The sequence below is a fragment of the Phalangium opilio genome, unplaced genomic scaffold (genome assembly GCF_054372755.1).
Source record: "Phalangium opilio isolate 3A_F unplaced genomic scaffold, DU_Popi_V2 ptg000246l_1, whole genome shotgun sequence".
In the NCBI taxonomy this organism is placed as follows: domain Eukaryota; kingdom Metazoa; phylum Arthropoda; class Arachnida; order Opiliones; family Phalangiidae; genus Phalangium; species Phalangium opilio.
In genome coordinates, this window is record NW_028324225.1 from 3,992,733 (window position 1) to 4,014,833 (window position 22,101).

Here is a 22,101-nt window from a genome sequence, read left to right on the forward strand (position 1 = left end):
TTAATAAAATCCCATATTTTGTCCAATTGTGACTATTTACACCTTTTTTACAGACCCTTCTTCCAATAGATTTTTGTTTTGCTTTATATAAAAATTGGATAATTTCCGAAGGTATCGTACAACAATTTAAAAGAGCCTCGGATATCAAAACTTGCTGAGGTTAACGGTAATAGTTAGTATAGGGCGCTGTAGGTTAGCTGTGGGAAAAAGGCTAGCCACCACTCCTCTATGCGTTGTAAAGGGACCCACCTGTAAATAAGTCACAGGCTTAGTGTGGAAATCCCTTCGTAGACAAAGCTTAGATTACTACTATTATTATTACCTATCTCTTTTATTTCAGTTTTCAAACGGTTTTTCATTATTTTTCTTAATGATGAATATTAGTAGTCAGGGCCGGATTAAAGGGGGCAAGGGGGCACTGGCCCCGGGTGCAAGGCTTGTTGGGGGCGCATTGAGTTTAACTATTCCCCCTTAGGGACATTTGCTGTTCCGTTTATACCGCGCAAACTATCTCGGCCCCGGGTGCAAAATTGCTTAATCCGGCCCTTTTAGTAGTCATTGTAAGTAAATAAAATCAATTTTCGATATATCCCTGTTGAATTGTAATTTTAATATCACCCATTTTACACTATTTTTCAGGTGAATAGTAAACTTCGTAAGGTGTCGTATCTAAAATTTTTAATATATACTATTTTAATTGAAAATTATAATTTACACCATTTTGTGTCTAATTTTGGATTTTAACATCCAACGGTTTTTCATGTTTTTTGCATTAGTTGGAAATAATACCATTCCTTAAGTTTTCGTATAACGCAGTAGCAATAGCTTTGTATTTTTGATTTCTACCTGTTTAATTGAAATTTGTGAAAAATAAAATTTGAGATTAAATTTGACTTACTACATCCGCTGTGGGGACCCTTTTTCCAACGGTTCTTTATAATTTTGTGTCTAATTTTGGATTTTAAGCCCTTTACGGGGACCTTTGACCCAACGGTTTTTCATGTTTTTTGCTTTAGGTGAAAATAATGCGATTTTTCGAGATAACATATAACGAAGTTGAAATAGCTTCGTATTTTTGATATCTTCCCGTTTAATTGATATTTGTGATAAATAAAATTTCCTGTTTAAATTTGACTTACTACATCCGCTTTGAGGACCTTTTTTTACGCTTTTTCATTATTTTTCTTTTGGTTAAACTTGGTTAGGTGTCGTAACTAAGATTTTTGATATATAATGCACTATATATATATGGGCAGTGCGAGCCTTGATTTTTTGGTTTTCGAGCTACATGTTCAAAATATGGTTTCGGGCTTTTATCGCGCCTTAAATTTCTATGGCGAGCCTTAACGACTTTCAATTTTAGCTCTTAATTTTCAATGCTATCGTTTTATACATTCAATTACTCTCCTTAGGAAAGAACACTATTAAGTCGTAAATATAAAAGATAGACTTTTTAGACTATAAATACACTTGAATCCTTTTATCACTTATTAAAAGTACTTACGTGAACTGACAATCGCATTGATAATTCAATTCAATCGTATTTTTCTATACCCAAAACGGGCCAAAAGTAAAAGTAAAAATAAAACTCCAAATATTTTATACTTTTTTCTATGCACAAAAGTGGAACTAATATTTACACCAGTCAAATGTGGGCTTGCAAAAAGGATACGAGCCTTACCAAAAAAAACCAGAATAATTTTCTTCTTCGCTGCGCTTAGGCTATCAGGCAGTAATAGTGCAGCAATGAATCCAATATATAAAAAAACTGCAACTCGGTAACCAGCTGGCTAAAATATAGCAGAATCGGGGTCAGCGCTGCCTCTGCTAATTGAAGTACAGTTGAAGCCCTCTCACTGACTATTGCCCGTACGAAAATGTTCTATGAAATTTCCATAAAAATATATAAAATTCAATAGAGTGTTGTGCGTAAGGGGCTCTATTCCAATTGATATTTCTATAGACTTATCTATAAATTTTCTATATCTTCATTTAATAGATTTTATATAAAACAGAAACCATGCGTTTTTCTGTAAGTGTTATGTTAATATTCTATAAGCATATTTTATAGAAATTTTATAAATTATTTTAACTTATTTTCCACAACTTCCTATACGATTTTTGCTAATTTTCTATTAAAGTTTTCAGAAAATCTTGTAAAGGCGTTTGAATTGTGATTCTACTGTTTTCTACAATACCTTAATGGAAAGTCTATGCAATGTATATATTGTACAATTTATACAGTTTCTTAACATAAATTTATAATATGATTTACTTTTCTACTTAATGATCGCTCCAGCCCACTTTCAGTCGCTACACACTGTAGAAACTAGAGGTCTAAAAATGGTCTCTTCATGGTTTAAACTAAAACATCATAAGAGTAATAGTTTAAATTTAGGTGTATTATGGTTTGAAAATCGATTGAGTCAAAATTAACCATAAATGGCTTGTCCATAAAGCTAGATTAAACCAACAATGTTCTGGAATTAGACATGGAACCGTTATGTTCTATTATCAGACCCTTTAACTAATGTTCTGCTTTCAGAATATGATTCAGAAATGTACCGATTTTAAACTATATCTCGTTAATTTTCCGTCTTTAAACCATATTCTGTTAATGTCCTAATAATAGAGGTTAAGTTTAAATGTTCTAGAATGAGAATAAAAATTACTATTCTGATATCAGAATTAATGTTTAAACGCTCAAACAGCACCTATGATAGCTTTCTAATAAGGTGTAACACTCCGAAGCTCTTTCTACTGCCCGTTTACTTAAGGAGAATAATCCTTACTATAAACCCAGTGCCCGGTTAAGATGGGATGAATGAATGTAATGAAAACTTGTCTGTTCTGCAGGATTCTTAGGGCACTGCAGTATTCCATGTAACAATGAATTACATTAAGTAATACACGTTGGTACAAGTGCACTTAAACATGCAATAAACCAAAGCGGCTGAAGACCACTGACAGGTATCTCCACCCAAACTGCAGCCTACTTACAGCTCTTTTGCAACTCACTTACAGCTAATCACTGAAGCCCCATTGGAAGCACAGTTATAGTTATTGTATCCCTTTCAGGGCCCTCATGTAAACGAAAAGACGCAAGATCACATAGAAGTGTGTTAATAGTGATAAGCTTTAATTATAAAACTTTATGTAATTTAACATATTTTAGCCCCTATACCGATCATTTTAATTGGCTGACAGATATTACGTGCAGAAATTTAGCACAGCTTCATAAAGTCTGTTTTTAAGATACAGCATCTTATTTTAAGGGCTGCTTACAGATGTATTTGTGTTATATTCCAGTTATTGAGATTTGCAAACTCCTTCCTACTAAGCTTGAGTGCATCTATATTAAGGCATATCACATGGGCTACCATTACAGTTTGATTTCAGTCATGTTGTAGTATCATCAATTTGACTTATTTGCAAACCTTTTCCAACCATCTAACAGGGATAACTTGAAAATGGTCCAAAGAAACATTCAATTTACAGTATTTTAATACCTGCAGCTATATGGCTACTTAAAACCTTTGCACCTAGATTTAAGTCAGTTAAGCTGAACTAGCAGCTGTAGTGCAGCTCTTTATCAACTTTAGCAGAAAAATGCAGATCGATTTTTTAGCTAAATAATTTGCGGGATGAGTCTGCAGTCAAATGTAGTCTAGGTTCAGAGAAGGTCCAGCCAACTATTCTAAACACAGCTATAGTTTACACCTTATTAACAGCCCCAAATTTATGTTCTGGAACGGTTTTCCATAACCTATGTTTTTGATTCAATTTAGTCATATTCGTAAGGTATCGCATAACGCACAAAAACTAACCTCATACTTTTGATATATACCTGGTTTTTCATGTTTTTTAGTTTCGATGAGTCTTGATAATTTCTTAACGTATTAAATAATTATAAACGTATTAAATAATTATAAACGTATTAAATAATTATAAACGTATTAAATAATTATAAACGTATTAAATAATTATAAACGTATTAAATAATTATAAACGTATTAAATAATTATAAACGTATTAAATAATTATAAACGTATTAAATAATTATAAACGTATTAAATAATTATAAACGTATTAAATAATTATAAACGTATTAAATAATTATAAACGTATTAAATATTTATAAACGTATTAAATAATTATAAACGTATTAAATAATTATAAACGTATTAAATAATTATAAACGTATTAAATAATTATAAACGTATTAAATAATTATAAACGTATTAAATAATTATAAACGTATTAAATAATTATAAACGTATTAAATAATTATAAACGTATTAAATAATTATAAACGTATTAAATAATTATAAACGTATTAAATAATTATAAACGTATTAAATATTTATAAACGTATTAAATAATTATAAATTATAATCGTAATCAGAGATTCATTTATATGTAATAGAGAATATATCTCGTTTTGTGTTTTATTTGAATTTTTACGTTCGATGTGGGGATTTCACTTCCTACAGCTTTTTGCGGTCTTTGCTTTAGATGAAAATTATACATAATAATACATATACATACAAAACACGTATTTTTTTCCCATCTTCCTAATTCATTAGACTTAAAAATCAATCCAATATGTTTTTGGTGTGAGCTTTTAAATTCGATTTTGGGACCCTTTTTCTTAATGACTTTGGAAGTTTTTTTGCGTTGAGCTCTCTGATGAAATTACACAACAAACATTACTTCCTGGAGTCAATGATCGAAATTGGTTGGAAAAAAATTGCTTATGTGTATTCCGAGGAACCGCTTCAAATTAAGAGTGTAGTCCCACCCGAAGATGTTAAGGGATACATTTCTATCGAAACTTACAAACGCACGTGAAACGAGCCTTCAAAGGTATAGGCAATCTCAGAATTGGACAATAGGCTGACACTATGGTGCCCATTATAAAAATGAGGGATGTTTTGAGGGTGAACAAGGACCAGGTTCAACTTAAACCTAAACAATAAGTTCGATTTAAAAGAATTATCTATAGACTCGAGTTTTTGATATATACCTTTATAATTGAAATGTATAATTCAGCTTATATTGTATGTAATTTTCAATTTTTACATCCGCTATGAGGCCCCTCGTTCTAACGTTTTTCCATAATTTTTTTCGATTAAAATACGTGAGCTTCGTAAGGTTTAGGGTATCGCAAGTACGTTGAATTTTTGGTATCTACCTATTTAATTAAAATTTACAATACATACAATTTTTTTGTTTCATTTTGACTTTCTTCATCCGGTATTAGGACCTCTTTTCTAACGGTTTTTCATTATATTTCTTATTAAGGTGTCGTACAACGCATTAAAATTTACCTATTATTTTTGATATATACAATTTTCTTTAAATAAATAGAAAATCCAATTTTGGCTTTTTAAATCCGCAGTGGCAAGCCTAGTTCCAAAATTTCTCATGTTTTTTAGTTTCTAAAAATCTAGATAATTTCTCAAGTTATCAAGTAATGCACTACGTAAGAATCGTAATCCAGATATACATCTGTTTTTCTAAATTGTGAATAAATCACACTTTGTGTTTTATTTTAGTTTTTACATTTGATATGGGGACCTTTTTTCCTACAGGTTTTCGTGGTCTTGCTTTAGATGAATATCACACTTAATCAAGCCAGGTATTTCTTCTATCTTCTAAATTCATTAGACTTAAAAATCAATCGAAAAGGTTTTTGGTGTTGAGGTTTTACATTGGATTTTGGGACCCTTTTCTTCATGATTTTTAATTTTTTTTGTTGAAAATTATTAAATCTCCTAAGGTACAACGCACTGAAAATAGCCTCGAATTTAATATATAAACATATTAAATTGAAATTTAAAATAATTCCATATGAAATCTATTTTAGAATTTGGATGAAACTAGATAATTTCTTAACATTCTGAATCATGCAGTAAATTAGAATCATAATTTAGATATAATGTTTAATTGAAATCTAGAATAAATGTGGATCTGTTTTTAACTTTGACTTTTTACCTCCAGAATCAACGGGTTTTAGTTTTTTTTTCATAATGCTATGCACAGAAATTTGAAATCTTGTTTCAAAGGCATAAAACATTTAATATAGCCTTGTATTTTTAATATCTTATTTACTTGAAATCCAGAAATGTCCCATCTCGTCTCTAACTATTTACGTCCGTTATGCTGATCGTTGTTCCAAGGGTTTTCATATGTTTTTAGATTAACTAAATAGATGACCAATAGTGTACTTAAAATAGGCTAAAATTTTTGATATATACCTCTATTTTTCAAATTGAGAATTAATCCCTTTTTGTGTTTAATTTTGACTGTTTATACGCGTTATGAGGACCCTTGTTATAAAATTTCACGAGCTATCTCCTATTACACTTAAAATTGCTCGATTTTTTGAGGTATTCTAAAATTATTATTATTATTAATAAATCCAATTTTATGTTTAATTTGTCACTTTTACATCTATGGGAAAATTCATTAACAATTTTCATGTGGTTTTTTTCTCTGTTTAAAGGGAATTACAAAAGTGATAATAGGATTCAAGTGTATTTATAATCAAAAAAAGTATATCTGTTATATTTACGGCTTAATAGTGTTCTTTCCTAAGAAAAGTAATTAAATGTATAAAACAGTAGCATTGAAAATTAATAGCTAAAATTGAAAGTACTTAAGGCTCGCCATAGAAATTTTAGGCGCGATAAAAGCCCGAAACCATATTTTCAACATGCAGCTAAAGGCTCGATGCTGGATAAGAAACTCGAGACTCGGCTCGAAGCTCGAAAATCGAAAATAGAGAGGCGGGAGGCTCGACTCGAAACCAAAAAATCAAGACTCGCACAGCTCTTATATATAGTACATTATATATCAAAAATCTTAGTTACGACACCTAACCAAGTTTACTATTATTCAACTAAAAGAAAAATAATGAAAAAGCGTTAAAAAAGGTCCTCATAGCGGATGTAGTACGTCAAATTTAAACAGAAAATTCTATTTATCACAAATATCAATTAAACAGGAAGATATCAAAAATACGAAGCTATTTCAACTTCGTTATACGATATCTCAAAAAATCGCATTATTTTCACCTAAAGCAAAAAACATGAAAAACCGTTGGGTCAAAGGTCCCCGTAAAAGGCTTAAAATCCAAAATTAGACACAAAATGGTGTAAATTATAATATTCAATTAAAAAGGTATATATCAAAACTTTTAGACATCATACCTTACGAAGTTTAATATTATTCATCCACAAGGAAAATAACAAAGAACCGTTGGAAAAAGGGATGTAGTAAGTCAATTTTAAACTCAAATTTTATTTATCACAAATTTAAATTAAACAGGTAGATATCAAAAATACAATGCTCTTGCTACTGCGTTAAACGAAACCTTAAAGAAATGGTATTATTTCCACCTAAAGTAAAAACATGAAAAACCGTTGTGTCAAGGGTCCCCACAAAGGGTGTGAAAATCCAAAATTAGACACAAAATGGTGTAAATTATAAATTTCGATTAAAAAAGTATATATTAAAAATTTTAGATACGACACCTTACGAAGTTTACTATTCACCTGAAAAATAGTGTAAAATGGGTGATATTAAAATTACAATTCAACAGGGATATATCGAAAATTGATTTTATTTACTTACAAAGACTACTAACTAGAAACATAATGAAATACCGCTTGAAAAAGGCTCCCCATAGTGGATATAAGAGTTCAAAATTGAACAAAAATGAGAAGTATTATGCATTTCAATGAAACAGGACAGGTAGATATCAAATATTCGAGGCTCTTTTAATGTGTTATACGATACCTTCGGAAATTATCCAGTTTTTATCTAAAGCAAAAACATAAAAACCCATTGGAAGAAGGGTTCATATAACAGGTGTAAATAGTCACAATTAGACACAATACGGGATTTTATTAACATTTCATTTAAACAGGTTTACATCAAAAATTGTAATCATTTTTCGTGCGTTTGGTTAAGGAAGTTTTTTTATATTCATTAAAAGAAAAAAAGACGAAAAATCGCCATCTCGGGTATGAAAATTTCACAGTTAAACTCAAGATGAATCATAAATTCTTCAAATTTTCCTTTAAAGCAAAGAAAGTGAAAAATTGTTGGTATAAAGTATTATAGATGTAATAAGTCAAATGAAACACTGTAATAGCGCGCTGTCACTGACTCCAGAAAACACACGATTACGTAATTTTAGTTAATCCAATGTATTTATTTTAAACATTAATCCGGTTAAGTTATATACATGCCGTTAGTAAATCAATATACAAATAAATATATCACGACGTTAATTAATCGAACAAAAGTCATTAACTAATCTTGATGCCGGTAACCCTCCAACTGCCCTGATTCCCGGGCTACCTTTGGATAATATCCCCTCGGGCCTCCGGGGATCAGCCAATCCGAGGGCGAGCAGACGACAGGTCCAAGGTTCAGCTTTCTGGGCCGTCTAGCGGGGAACTCTGGTATCAGTGTAACTTGCTCCCTCTAGTGGTGAACTCTGGTAACGGGCTCCCCGTTACATCCTCCCCCTCTGCAAGAAAGATGCAGCGGCCCCGGGTGAAAGGGGAAACAGCGGTGTAAGGCCGCTGGGAGTATCTGAAAAGAAAGAGTGGGGAGGGAAACCCCACCCAAAGCCAGGGAACCAAATTAAAAACGCGGGTGGACCACAGAGAAGGAGTTAATGAGAAAATATATTTATTTAGTCCCAACCGGGGTGAAAGAACATGCCCCTGTTCGGGGAAAAGCACAACATCGGTCCTACCGATATACAAGGAGAAAATAAACGAAGAACAATGGTGTTTATTATTTTTTTTTGTGTGTAATGCTAGAATGACTACCCTGGTAGTATGAAAATTAAAAGAATATGGCAGTGTTCAAACTGTTCTTCCGGGAAAAAGGGGGAACAACACTGGGTTCCAACAAAACAAAAGACATATTTTACGGATATGGTCAGTCTAACGCGCGTATTAACGAAAAAAGAAAAGGAAGAACGAAACCGATAATCCGGGAAAACAACGCTTAATCCGAATACCGGAATAATTTTTGGGAAGTGGACCATAAGATAGCGGCCACCTCCGCGACCGGTAACGCCTTGGCCTGCGCAATCCGATTAATTACGGTCAATGCCAGTCCTGGGGACGGTACAGCTGGGGAAGCTCGGGTCAGGGAAAACATTGGCGCCCCTGACTGCGCTAGCAGGCGTTCTACCGGGATACCATGTAGAAATCTCTTCATAAACTGTGTATCCATGGCCGGGGACAGCGCAAGATAGAGTCGTGGGAACCGGGCAAGGAATTTTTCAGCCACGTCCCGACCGCCGGAAAAAATCAGTAATATGATGGCGTGTCCGGGAGGCGGTAGCATGTTCGAAAAACGTCTTTTTCCTGCCGCCCTTCTCGGCATTGGACTAGGACTGGGTAGTCATAGGTTGCAGCTAGACGCAGCTGGCGCCGAAACGCCTGGCTTTGAATCTCTGGAGGACAAAGGTCGATGACCCGGGATGCATCCAAGCCAATCGCGCCAATCGCGCGAACTTTGGAAAAGGCCAAGGCCTTAATTAAATCGTGTTCGATGCGCACGTCTTGCAAATACGCCTTAGCGTACAGGGGCGGAATGCCCACTGCACCGAGAACCCCGGGGTTCGCTAAGACGGATTGAATGAACTCGATATTGAGTTCATCCGGAATGGCGCCGAAGTGAGATATGCACCCTTTAAAACCCCGGGAAGCGTTCCGGGAGGGTGGGGACGTGCCGGGAAAAATGTTTTAAATCTGTTCCAGTCCGGGATGCGTAACATGGAAGTGAGCAAAAAATATCCACGTAGCGTGGAGGTACCTCCACTTCATCTTCATCGTTCATTGAATGATCCTCTGTAATGGGGATGGATAGGGCCTGCTCCTCCACTACCGTGGTAAGGCCGAACCCGGATTTTCGGGTGATCCAATCCCTAACGCCTGAGCGCCTGCCACCTCCTCCGTTTCCTTGGTGATCTCAACTACCAATGATATCGTAGCTGATGCCTGGGGAACGTCTACGGTTTCAATTTCTCCGATAATTTCAACGACCTCTGGTGGTATAGTCGCCCCGGTAATTTCTGCTACCATTGGTTGAGTTGTCGTGTAGCACGGGATGTCCTCTTCGTTGCTCGACGACGCCTCCATGTTCCAAAAAGTTGACCCCAATAGATTTTTGGGAATGAACTAGCCATAGTCTGAAAAGTAAAAAGGTGTTCTATAGACAGTTAGTCTCATCATGGTTTAATCGACAGGTCCATTCAACTGGACATCCCATCTGAGTCCGATTGGACGTGCTTCACCATAAGGCATGGCGAACAATCTCAAACGGGGGATACGCAAATGGTTGGGGCTTCATGCTGAAGTTGCGCATGCCTAATAGGCGGGCTTGGTTGCGATGAGTACCAAGAAACGCCGCAATTTGTTTATATTACCGTAATTTTTCTTTTATCGGTTCTGGTGTGTAATAATATACGTCCCCAATTCTACCTCTGGTATCCTTTCTCAAAACGATTTCCCTTTTCCACCCATATCGAAAGGGAGCCATCAACTCATCATCTTCATCATCCTGATCTAACTCTGGTTCCGGGAATGTTCTCTTATCCTCCCCATCCAACCCCAGATCTGGAGTGTTCCCGTTCCGATGTCCTTCCCCGGAAGGACCTGCCATCGCTAGGTCTGCCCCAGAATCCACTGGGTCTGTGACTCGTACCCGGCGCCGAAGATTGTATTCGCGCCGCGGTATCGGGGTAGGAACCGAGTCGTTTTCTACTGGAATGTTAAGATTCCCTGAGTGGCCCATCCTCATAACCCCTAATCTCTCCTTCGATGTCCTCGGGTATCCCGGCGAAAGTACGTTCATCCCAGGGTAAGGTAGGCTCATAACCATGATGTAAATAAAAGGGGGATGAACCAGTTGAAGTATGTATGGCACTGTTAATGGCCAACTGAATAAGGGGCAAGCTTTCGTCCCACTTCGTATGGACATTCCCGGTATAAATACTCATGAGTTCTCCTATGACCCTATTTGCTCTTTCTGTCATATTCGCCTGGGTATGATAAGGGGACGTGAATTTTAACTGAATTTTTAACATTCGACATAAGCGCTTCCACAAGACAGATATGAACTGAGGTCCATTGTCCGATAATAAAGCTGTCATCGTACCATGACGTGAAACATACTGTAGTAAGATCTCACATAATATAGGGGCGGTAACACTTCGTGCCTGTAATAGCTCTACATACTTGGTAAAATAATCTACCATTACCACTAAGAACCTATTCTGGGATTTCGTTACTGGTAAAGGACCCATAATATCAATCCCTACTAGATCTCCGGGATGGATTTTATGGGAGGGAATCATTAAACCTGGTCTCTTAGTGTTCCTACTCTTATACCTCTGACAAGTTTCGCATCCCCGGACATAGTCTTTAACCAGGGAGTACAACTTAGGATGGTAGTATTTAGCTTGCACCCGTTTATAAGTTGCGGTGCGACCTCTATGACCCGAGAGCGGATGGTCATGGTAGGCTTGACATACCCGTGGTACTATCGCGGTTGGAATAACTACCTTTTCCGGTTGAAAACCCTGGGCTATCCGGTATAACATATCATCTTTCAGTCTATACAATTTTGACGCCTGTCCATTTTCCAAGTCCTGTCGAATAGACTGCCAGTACGGATCACTAGTCTGTGCTAACTTAATGTCGGCCTTAGTTGCTACATTCAACGGGAGACCTAGTGCTACTGGGTTACAAGATACCATATTGACCCGGACTTCCTAGTTTTCAGGACCGGGCGACTGATCTGTGTCGTCCGTTTCTAAAATCTTTGGACTGACTGTGTCCAAATCTGATACCGGGCATCGAGATAAGGCATCGGCAACCACGTTTTCCCTACCGGATTTATGCAAGATTTCGAATGGCATAAATTCCTGTAGTTCCAAGGCCCACCGCATGAGCCGACTTTTCTTATCCTTCAAGCGCAGTAACCAGCATAACGCCCTGTGATCCGATAAGACAGCAAATTCCCGGCCCTCTATATAGTGGCGAAATTTACGTACGGCTTCTACAACCGCTAAGGCTTCCTGTTCAGGAGTACTATATTTCAATTCCGAAGGTCTTAAAAGACGACTGGTATATGCTAAGGGGACTTCTACTTCCCCTTGGATCTGGGTTAACAGACCCCCAATACCGATGCCACTAGCATCCGTGGTAACTATAAATTTCCCATCCGGGGTTGGGGCCTGTAGCATAGCTGCTTCAGCTATCGCCTGTTTTAAAGCCTCGTAAGATTTCTCCTCATCGTCTCCCCACCGCCATCGCTGGTGTTTACGTTTGAGGCGATTAAGAGGGGCCGTCAGATCCGCGAAATGCGGGATAAACCGGGAGTGAAACCCACACATTCCCAAGAAGGATGAAACCTGTTTCATGGTTCGTGGTCTGGGAAAATTCCTAATAGCTTTTACTTTCTCTGGGTCAATCTGTACACCCTGTGCGCTTACTACATAGCCGAGTACTGCCACCTTGGAGACTCCAAAACTCGATTTTCTTAAATTAAGCGTTAAACCGGCGTGTTTTAGCTGTGAAAATACATACCGAAGAGCTTCCAGGTGTTCCTCTCAACTAGCATTAGCTATGACAATGTCATCCAGGTATACACCAACCCCAAATCGTCAAGCATACTTCAGAACCTTATTCATCAACCGAGAAAAAGTGGAAGGGGCGTTCTTTAACCAGAATGGCATTACTAGCCATTCATATTTACCTTCCCGTGTGACAAATGCCGTTTTCTCGATATCATCCGGGTGCATCTCTACCTGCCAGTAACCGGACTTTAGGTCAAGCTTAGTAATGTATCTGGGCTTTCCCATAGAATCTATGATGTCTTCAATACGTGGTACCGGGTAGGGGTCATCTACCGTAACACTATTCAATCGGGTAACATCTATACACATTCGTTTCTCTGTTGTATTCTTCTTTCCCACCACTATAGTAGGCGACGCCCACGGACTATCGGAGGGTCGGATTAACCCCTGCTGCAATAAGTCTCTGACCTGATTATCTATTTCTTCATTAGCCACCCGGCTATGGTTATAAGGCTGTCGGTGAATAGGGACAGTCCCCGGTTTTAACCTAATACGATGGCGTAACAGGTGGGTTCTACCCGAACGACCGGAGAAAAGAGATGAACTCTTGACAAATTCTGATTAAGTCCCCCACCTCTTGTTCTGTCAAAGTACCCATATTTAACTGGGACACATCGACTGTCCCTGTGTCGAGTTCGTGGTTTTGGGTGAACCCGGGCGCATGATCTCTCAAATAAATGAGGGGAAGAGTATAGCCACAATACCGGAATTCGTTACGTTCATGGTCGATGCTAGCTCGAAGCTCGTCCATATGTCCATTCCCTGGATAAGTGGGAATTCTATATCTTTTAGAACGTGAAAGCGTACCGGTATCGCTCCCATCTGTGTCCCCAAATCTATTTCTAACTCAATATACCCTACAGAAGTCGTAGTTATACCTTTTTGTACACCCCTGACCATTTTCGACTGAGGAACCACTAACGCAAGGACTCCTAATTTATGTAAAAATCCCACGCGACAATACTGTGGTCTGCCCCACTATCCAAAAAAGCAACACATGGTTGACATGCAATGTGAATGATTATACCCTTAAGTCGACTATCATTAATATTATCTTCTTTGACTGAATGAATGAGAATGGGGTCTTGTGGGTTCCGGCGCACATCCTGAGACCCTACCTGGATGCGTCCTAAGCGTTTCCCGCACCCGGTGCCTGACCTTGGGGGGTCACAAGTGGAAGTGCAGGTAAATTTCTCGTGTGCGTCGGGCGAGGAGGTGTACCTGTGGGTCTGGGACAATCCCGACGAAGATGGTTAAAACTTCCACACCGATAGCAAGCCTGGGATAGTGGTGGTCTATTCGGGCCACTCGTCTGGATACGGCTAAATCCTAGCTGCACTTGAGTCAGGGTACGACATAAACCTACCGGCAACAGCAAGGTAATTTCCGGTAGAACATTATTAATTAAAATCTCGACTAATTCATGTTCTGCAAGAGGATCCAACAGGGTCTCGTTCAACTGTGTGACTCGTCTACGAAATGAATGTAGGTCTGCACCCATACCCTGTTTTAAACTATAGAGGGCGACCCTGATTTCCCTATCTCTTCGGGAGGACATATATTCTTGGGTGAATTGTTGAAGGAAATATCCCCAATCCCCGGGGCGACAAGCATGGTGGCTAAGATTTTTCCACCAGCTAAGGGCATCCTCCTTTAAAGACAAGGGTATAAATAATGCTATGTCCTGAACTGTAAACCTATGATACTGAATAAACATTTCCATTTGACATAAATACTCTTTGGGATCCTCCCGACCCGAAAAACTAGGCAACATAATGGCTGGTCCCAGAACCGGGTTATAACGCGTGCCACTGGCTGGGGTGGCCACTATCTGCACTGGGGTAGTGGGATTCACCGGCGGGGGTGTAGTAGTTCCAGACACTCTATGAGTTACTCGGGGTGGCGTTAGTGGCTGATTGGCCACCGGAACCTGCTGAGCGAGGGCAGCAGGGGGTGATGGATTAACCCCCATAGTCCTATACGTTACCCGAGGTGGAGTTTTAGGCGGATTACCCACCGGAACATGCTGAGCTGGCGTAGCAGGGGGTGAGGGATTGGTCCCCATCGTCCTATGAGTTACTGGCGGTGGTGTTTGAGGTGGATTGACCACCGGAATATGCTGAATTAGGGCAGCAGGGGGTGAGGGATTGGTTCCCATCGTCCTACGAGTTACTGGAGGTGGTGTTCGAGGTGGATTGACCACATTTTTTGTTAAAGTTTGAATTAATACAAAAGTTATGGGGACCCCATTCCCAACATTTTTTTATTATCATTCATATGGATGAATAAAAGTTAACTTCGAAGGTTGTCGTGTTTATTTAAAAAAAACTTTTACTTGAAATTTATAATTTACACCATTTTGTGTCTAATTTTGAAATTTTAAATCCTTTACGGGGACCTTTGAGCCAACGGTTTTTCATGTTTTTCGCTTTTGGTGAAAATATTGCGATTTATCTAGATATCGTATAACGAAGTAGAAATATCTTCGTGTTTTTGATGTTTTACTGTTAAATTGAAATTTGTAATAAATCCCCATCGTCCTATGAGTTACTGGCGGTGGTGTTTGAGGTGGATTGACCACCGGAATATGCTGAATTAGGGCAGCAGGGGGTGAGGGATTGGTCCCCATCGTCCTACGAGTTACTGGAGGTGGTGTTCGAGGTGGATTGACCACCGGAATATGCTGAGCTGGCGTAGCAGGGGGTGAGGGATTGGTCCCCATCGTCCTATGAGTTACTGGCGGTGGTGTTTGAGGTGGATTGACCACCGGAATATGCTGAATTAGGGCAGCAGGGGGTGAGGGATTGGTCCCCATCGTTCTATAAGTTACTGGCGGTGGTGTTTGAGGTGGATTGACCACTGGAACATGCGGAGGTCGAAGAACAGAGCCCCAACCGAGCTAATGCCAGATGCTACCATACGAGGAGCTTCCCCCGGAAAATTACGATTTCTAGACCTAGCCGGAATATTAGATACGGCACCCTGATTCCTTGGGGTTGCAAAGGGGGGCTGATTGACAGCTCCTGGCTGGACGAAGGGGAGAGGGGGGCAGAGGCTAAAACCTGTCTCTGATGCAAGGGCAACGAGGTTCTCAGTACCGGGATATTTGGCGGAGAGGGTGCCCTTAAAGGGGATAAAGGGGTAACTCCCCGCGGTGGCTCCCGATGTGGCTCACCCGTCCCTAGGTCTTCACGAAAATGACCTACGCGGGCCCGAATTCTTTCGGCTTCAATAGTAGCCCAGTTTTGCCAGGCTTTACGCTGTTGAATATCGACAGCATCTAACTCGGAAGGTCGTAAGACACTACCAGACCTGGATAATATACTGGAAGTTGCCCTATGGGGAGGTCCTGAGCCGTTAAGGCCCTTATATTCTAAATCACAATCCTTGAGGAACCGGTCCATTAGGTCAGAAGAGCCGGGACGCGCTTGCACCTGACACCCAGCGCCAGGGTTTAATGTTAGGGGTATGGGAGGCCCAGTCTGTTTAATATTGCCAATTGGCAGCTGGGGATTAATGCCTTGACGAGGTGGGGGTATATTAAATCCATGTAACGGGGTATGTCGATCATATCCCACGGTCACACCAATTTCCCGGCATATTAAATAGCCCGCATATCCTAAAGTCACCGTGACCGCAAATGGGATAAAATAAGGGAGAATGATTTGATCCCAAAAAAAATAGAATCCCATTTTAAATTCCGAAAATAAGATAATTAATTAAATTAAGTGAATAAAGCCTATCCGAAAATAAGACCAAGGCCCAAATTGGCGGCCCCTGGAAGTAGGCTGACCCGATACACAATGACTCAGCCCGATTACAATAATGGCGACCGAGGCTTAAGGTAAATGGTTCACAGAACCGCGCTTAATTTTATACACCAAAGTATTTCTAGGTAAGAATTAAATTCATCGTCGTACCGAAAACTTGTTGATCAGTTAATAAGGCAATAAGGTAAATAATAATGAAAACTTGTCTTTGTCGTCGGGCGCAATCAAAAAAACTTATGATACGATATAAATCGCTCGGCGGTCAACGTGGAATGGCTTCCGACTGATAAAGTACATTCCGTCACAAGGAGAAATTTAAGCCCCGCCCTATCACGCAGGTCCCACGAGAGAGAGAGAGAGAGAGAGACCACTGGGAAGCCTATACAACCCCTTTGCTCACGCTTACCGGGGCAAACATACGGAGTATACAAAAACCGAGTAAAAAAATATGTAAGATCGACTTATCGTTCGTAGAGTCCTGGTTGGCCGTGCTGGTAGAGTGTTCCCGTCGTCTGCGGAACACCCTCAAAGATCCCCCCAGGCCGGATCAGGGGCTCACTGTAGGGTGTTCTAATCCCACGTTGTGCAGAAGGAACACACTAAGATGCACATCAGCCCACAAGTCCAGTAGTATAGCAAAAAGTTCACTCGGTGAGACGACGTCCGTATAAAACGCAATTCCGTATTTAAACACTAAAACCGGGAGATAAAGGCGCGAAATTCAAAAAGTTATGTCCTCACTCGGGGCACCAATTGTAATCGCGCGCTGTCACTGACTCCAGAAAACACACGATTACGTAATTTTAGTTAATCCAATGTATTTATTTTAAACATTAATCCGGTCAAGTTATATACATGCCGTTAGTAAATCAATATACAAATAAATATATCACGACGTTAATTAATCGAACAAAAGTCATTAACTAATCTTGATGCCGGTAACCCTCCAACTGCCCTGATTCCCGGGCTACCTTTGAATAATATCCCCTCGGGCCTCCGGGGATCAGCCAATCCGAGGGCGAGCAGACGACAGGTCCAAGGTTCAGCTTTCTGGGCCGTCTAGCGGGGAACTCTGGTATCAGTGTAACTTGCTCCCTCTAGTGGTGAACTCTGGTAACGGGCTCCCCGTTACAACACAAAATAGAATTTTTTCTCAATATCAACTAAACAGGTATTTATCAAATTAATGATTATTTTTTGAGTGCAAAAGTAAAAAAAATGAAAAACCATTGGAACACTTTGCAGTAAAAAATTAGCATTGAAAATATTTTGATAAAAGAGGAAGTTATTAAAAACCCTATTCTAAGTTTAATTGACGATGCCATTCGTAAATATATCCTTCTAACCTTTGTCATTCTTTAGAGTGTATTAGACTATAAAGATTGAAATACAGTATATTATACAAAAACGAGTTTTTCTTCGCAGTGCTTAAAAAACTTCACATATAGACAATAATTGGCCACAGTTTTTTAAACTCACAAAGGCCCAGAAATTGGAAACTATTACATGAATTACAATTTGAATTTCAGTTTTATCAATACGAGAAATTTGGATTTAATTGGGGAGTTCAAACGGTTGCTATGATTCGAAATTTTACAACAAAAACGTCTAACTCGCAAACTATTATCCACCTCGTAATGTTAAGCTCCGTAGAGATTAACATAACGATTTCGAATTCAGTATAAATAGAAAATATTCAAATACTTTTACTATGTGCTAGAACCTATTTTATTGTGCATATGCATAAAAAACCTTTCTTTTAAAAAATTGTTCTGGAAAGATTTAATTCTTGATTAGAATATCAAACCGAATTTTTTCCTCTCAACCCATTAAGCTATATTATATAATATCCAGAACAATGCTGTGAGTTGCCTAATTTGGACATTTTTGGCTATAAAAAATTCAAAATATTAATGCGGGAGTGAAAAGGGATTCAGGCTGGAATGATATTTCTCTTTGGATGAGAAAAATTCCCAATTTTTAGCTTCCACAATTCATTTTCTCTGCAGCGCGCGTTACGGTGAGCAAACAAGACGTGTTTATAGCCCTTCCGCCTCCCCCCGTCCCGACCTTCTGAGTTGAGAGAGACTGAAGCTCGTTTATGTTTCTCTCGGCGCAAGCGCGCCGTTTTAAAAATATCTTCCACAGACCATTATAAAAGGGGGGGGTTGAGCAGGCAGAGCGTACCCCTTTCCGCCGACGTATTACCCCCTTTCTCACCGGATCTATCTCTCTATCAGTCTACTGAGGACGGCGGGCCCTTTGACGCCCCTTTTGATATCGGTCTATAGTTGTTAAATACCGTAGCATTGGCTTTATGCAGTTTTTGATTGTCATTAAATTATCTGAAACTTATTATAGTTCTAGGAGAGTGGTACCTCTCTTACATAAGACTTCATGCAGCCTTTAATGATTAATGAGGTGACTTTTTATTGGTTTTAACCTTATTCGTATTATTTTTACTGTTTTGAAAAAAAAAATCTATAGAACAACAACCCGGACTCACAATATGTGGTTAAAATTTCGAAGAGATCCATCTAATAGTTTATTTTATAAAAAGTCAATTTGCCAAGGGTGGTTTTCATTAACATAAAATTAATTAGCCTTTTTGGAAAAAACTCGAAACTTCCCATTGAAATAACATTGGAATTTTTATAAAAAAAAAGCCAAATTCTGGACCGTATATTCCAAAAATTATAAATTGCTTAGGATTCAAAACGTTTTTAAATGAACATAAGATCTTTATATTAGGTCCTTTTCTACTTTTCATTCAGAAACTTTTATGTTAAGTATATTCAGTTTTAATTTTTCAAAAATACCTCGATTTACGATTTTTTCAATGATGCCCTGTTTTATTAGAAATTGACAGCACGTTCGTGACAGCGTTTAGTGGTTGAAAACAATTGGAGTAATTCTGTTTAAAGTTTTATGGATGAAATACTCTATAGAAAGTTAAGTAAGCTTGAATCCAAGCGCTGTCTGTTCGCGAGTCGATAACCTCGGTCAAAATCTAATTAATTTTCTTTAAGAATACAGCTCTGCACAAGTCTATGGCATTAAACTAAGGAGTAACATTGATTTCTTACTGTTTAAGACAAACAACGAAATTCTGATCATAGGGGACACGAACTGTAACCTAAAAGCCACCACGCTATCGGCAAAGGTAAGACTACCTCTCAAGACACTTGGGCATTTCATACAAATGATAACATCCCCGATCAGAATTACCCTAAACTCAACAAGTTTGATTGATCATATTTATGTAAATCACCCGGAACGAATCACAGAGGTCATAGTAAAGGCATGTGGAGCATCTGACCATGACCTAACATGGATCACAAGGAAGAGAATGAGTATAAAACTGCATAAGAAAATTACCTCGAAATTCGTTCAAGAACTCCATACAAAATTAAACAAGGCTAAGGAATCCATTGACAGCCCAGAAAGGGGCCTACAGATGTTACAAAATGAAATAATTGACCACCTGGACAAGCATGCTCCGCTAAGAGAAAAACATGTATCTACTAAAAGCGCCCCGTGGCTAACCTCAAATATAAAACATCAAATTCACATAAGAGACAAATTCAAGACAAAGACAAGAACAGTAAACCATGCTCATAAGGAAAAGTACCAAAATATGTACAGGAAACTGACAAACTTGGTCAACGCTCTTATCCATAAAGAGAAGACAAGATACTTCAAAATTAATATTGGAATCGGTAGTAATGAAACGACCAATATTTGGAAAACCATTAAGCCATACCTCAAGCAAAAGAATACCAAACTTATAACGGAGATGGAATACAAGGCCAATAAAAAGAAAGATCCAGAAACTGTAGCAAACATGCTTAACGAATGCTTTGTGAACATAGCAGGGGAACTGCTAAACATGAAGAGTGTATCAAGATGATAGCTAAAGCGCAAAAATTGGACTCACTTACAGCTGCCAGCGCAAAAGCTAATATTACATCTCTGCAACATAATTACCACCTAGAAGTGCTGAAATTCATGTACAGAATAAAAATTAGTTATTACCCTGACTTTATTCAAGGATGGTTTCAAACAACAAATAATAACGTAAAAACTCGTGGCACAACAAATAACTTCTATACGGAAAACTTCTCCAGATATAGAAATAAAAGCTTGAAGCATAAGGGTATAGAGCTCGGGAACAGACTCCCAATGGACATCAAACAAAAACAATCTTATAAACTTGTTATAGATAAGATAAACAATTATATGAACAATCTTACTAGTCTTGAGTAATAGCAGAAAAATTAGAGCTTTTCTCTCTTTAATTTTAAAATCTTGACTTAAAAGCAGGACACTTTTGTAAATAAGAAAATTCTTAAAGGTAAATCCTAAATAAAAGCCTATTATTATTAATATTATTATTATTATCATTAAACTAGATTACTGATTAAAGGAAGTTAAGCTAGATTACCGATTGTACAAAATCAAGCTAGATTACCGATGGCGGGTAATTAAGCTAGATTGCCGATTCGTAATAATTTCCAGTTAGTGTTTAAATTTCACTAACCACATCTGCTATGAGGATCCATTTTCCGACGTTTTTTTATAATCTTTCATATGGATGAATAATAGTAAACTTCGAAGGTTGTCGTGTCTGAAATTATTTAAAAAACCTTTGTAATTGAAATTTATAACTCACACCATTTTCCATCTAATTTTGTATTTTTAAATCCTTTACGTGGACCTTTGAGGCAACGGTTTTTCATGTTTTTTGCTTTTGGTGAAAATAATGCGATTAACCAAATAGAAAAATCTTCGTGTTTTTGATGTCTTTCTTTTAAATTGAAATTTATAATAAATCACATTTTGTGTTTAAATTTGAATTACTACATCCGCTATGGGGACCCCATTCCCAATGTTGTTTTATTATCTATCATATGGATGAATAAAAGTTAACTTCGAAGGTTGTCGTGTATATTATTATTTAAAAAAACCTTTTACTTGAAATTTATAATTTACACCATTCTCTGTCTAATTTTGGACTTTTAAACCCTTTACGGGGACCTTTGAGCCAACGGTTTTTCATGTTTTTTGCTTTTGGTGAAAATAATGCGATTTAATTACATATCGTATAACGAAGTAGAAATATCTTCGTGTTATTGATTTCTTTCTGTTAAATTGAAATCTGTAGTAAATCACATTTTGTGTTGAAATTTGAATTAATACATAAGTTATGGGGACCCCATTCCCAACATTTTTTACTATCATTCATATGGATGAAAAAAAGTTAACTTCGAAGGTTTTCGTGTTTATTTAAAAAAAAACTTTTACTTGAAATTTATAATTTACACCATTTTGTGTCTAATTTTGGATTTTTAAATCCTTTACCTTTGAGCCAACGGTTTTTCATGTTTTTTTGCTTTTAGTGAAATTAATTCGATTTATCTAGATATTGTATAACGAAGTAGAAATATCTTCGTGTTTTTGATGTTTTACTGTTAAATTGAAATTTGTAATAAATCACATTTTGTGTTTAAATTTGAATTACTACATCCGCTATGGGGACCCCATTCCCAACGTTTTTTTATTATCTTTCAAAGAGATGAATAAAAGTTAACTTCGAAGGTTGTCGTGTATAAAATTATTTTAAAAAAACCTTTTTCTTGAAATTTATAATTTAAACCA

The 22,101-nt window shown here is 37.7% G+C and overlaps 1 long non-coding RNA gene across 2 annotated transcripts; it reads left to right on the forward strand.

Annotated features, from left to right (window-relative positions):
* Positions 1 to 19,004: 19,004 nt before the first annotated feature.
* Positions 19,005 to 19,854, forward strand: LOC149611438 (uncharacterized). Of its 2 annotated transcripts, none has more exons than XR_016376401.1 (3): positions 19,005 to 19,399; positions 19,473 to 19,606; positions 19,731 to 19,854. It is a non-coding gene; the product is annotated as an uncharacterized LOC149611438 (long non-coding RNA). The 2 variants fall into 2 exon arrangements; XR_016376400.1 differs by lacking the exon at positions 19,731 to 19,854 and adding an exon at positions 19,666 to 19,706.
* Positions 19,855 to 22,101: the final 2,247 nt, after the last annotated feature.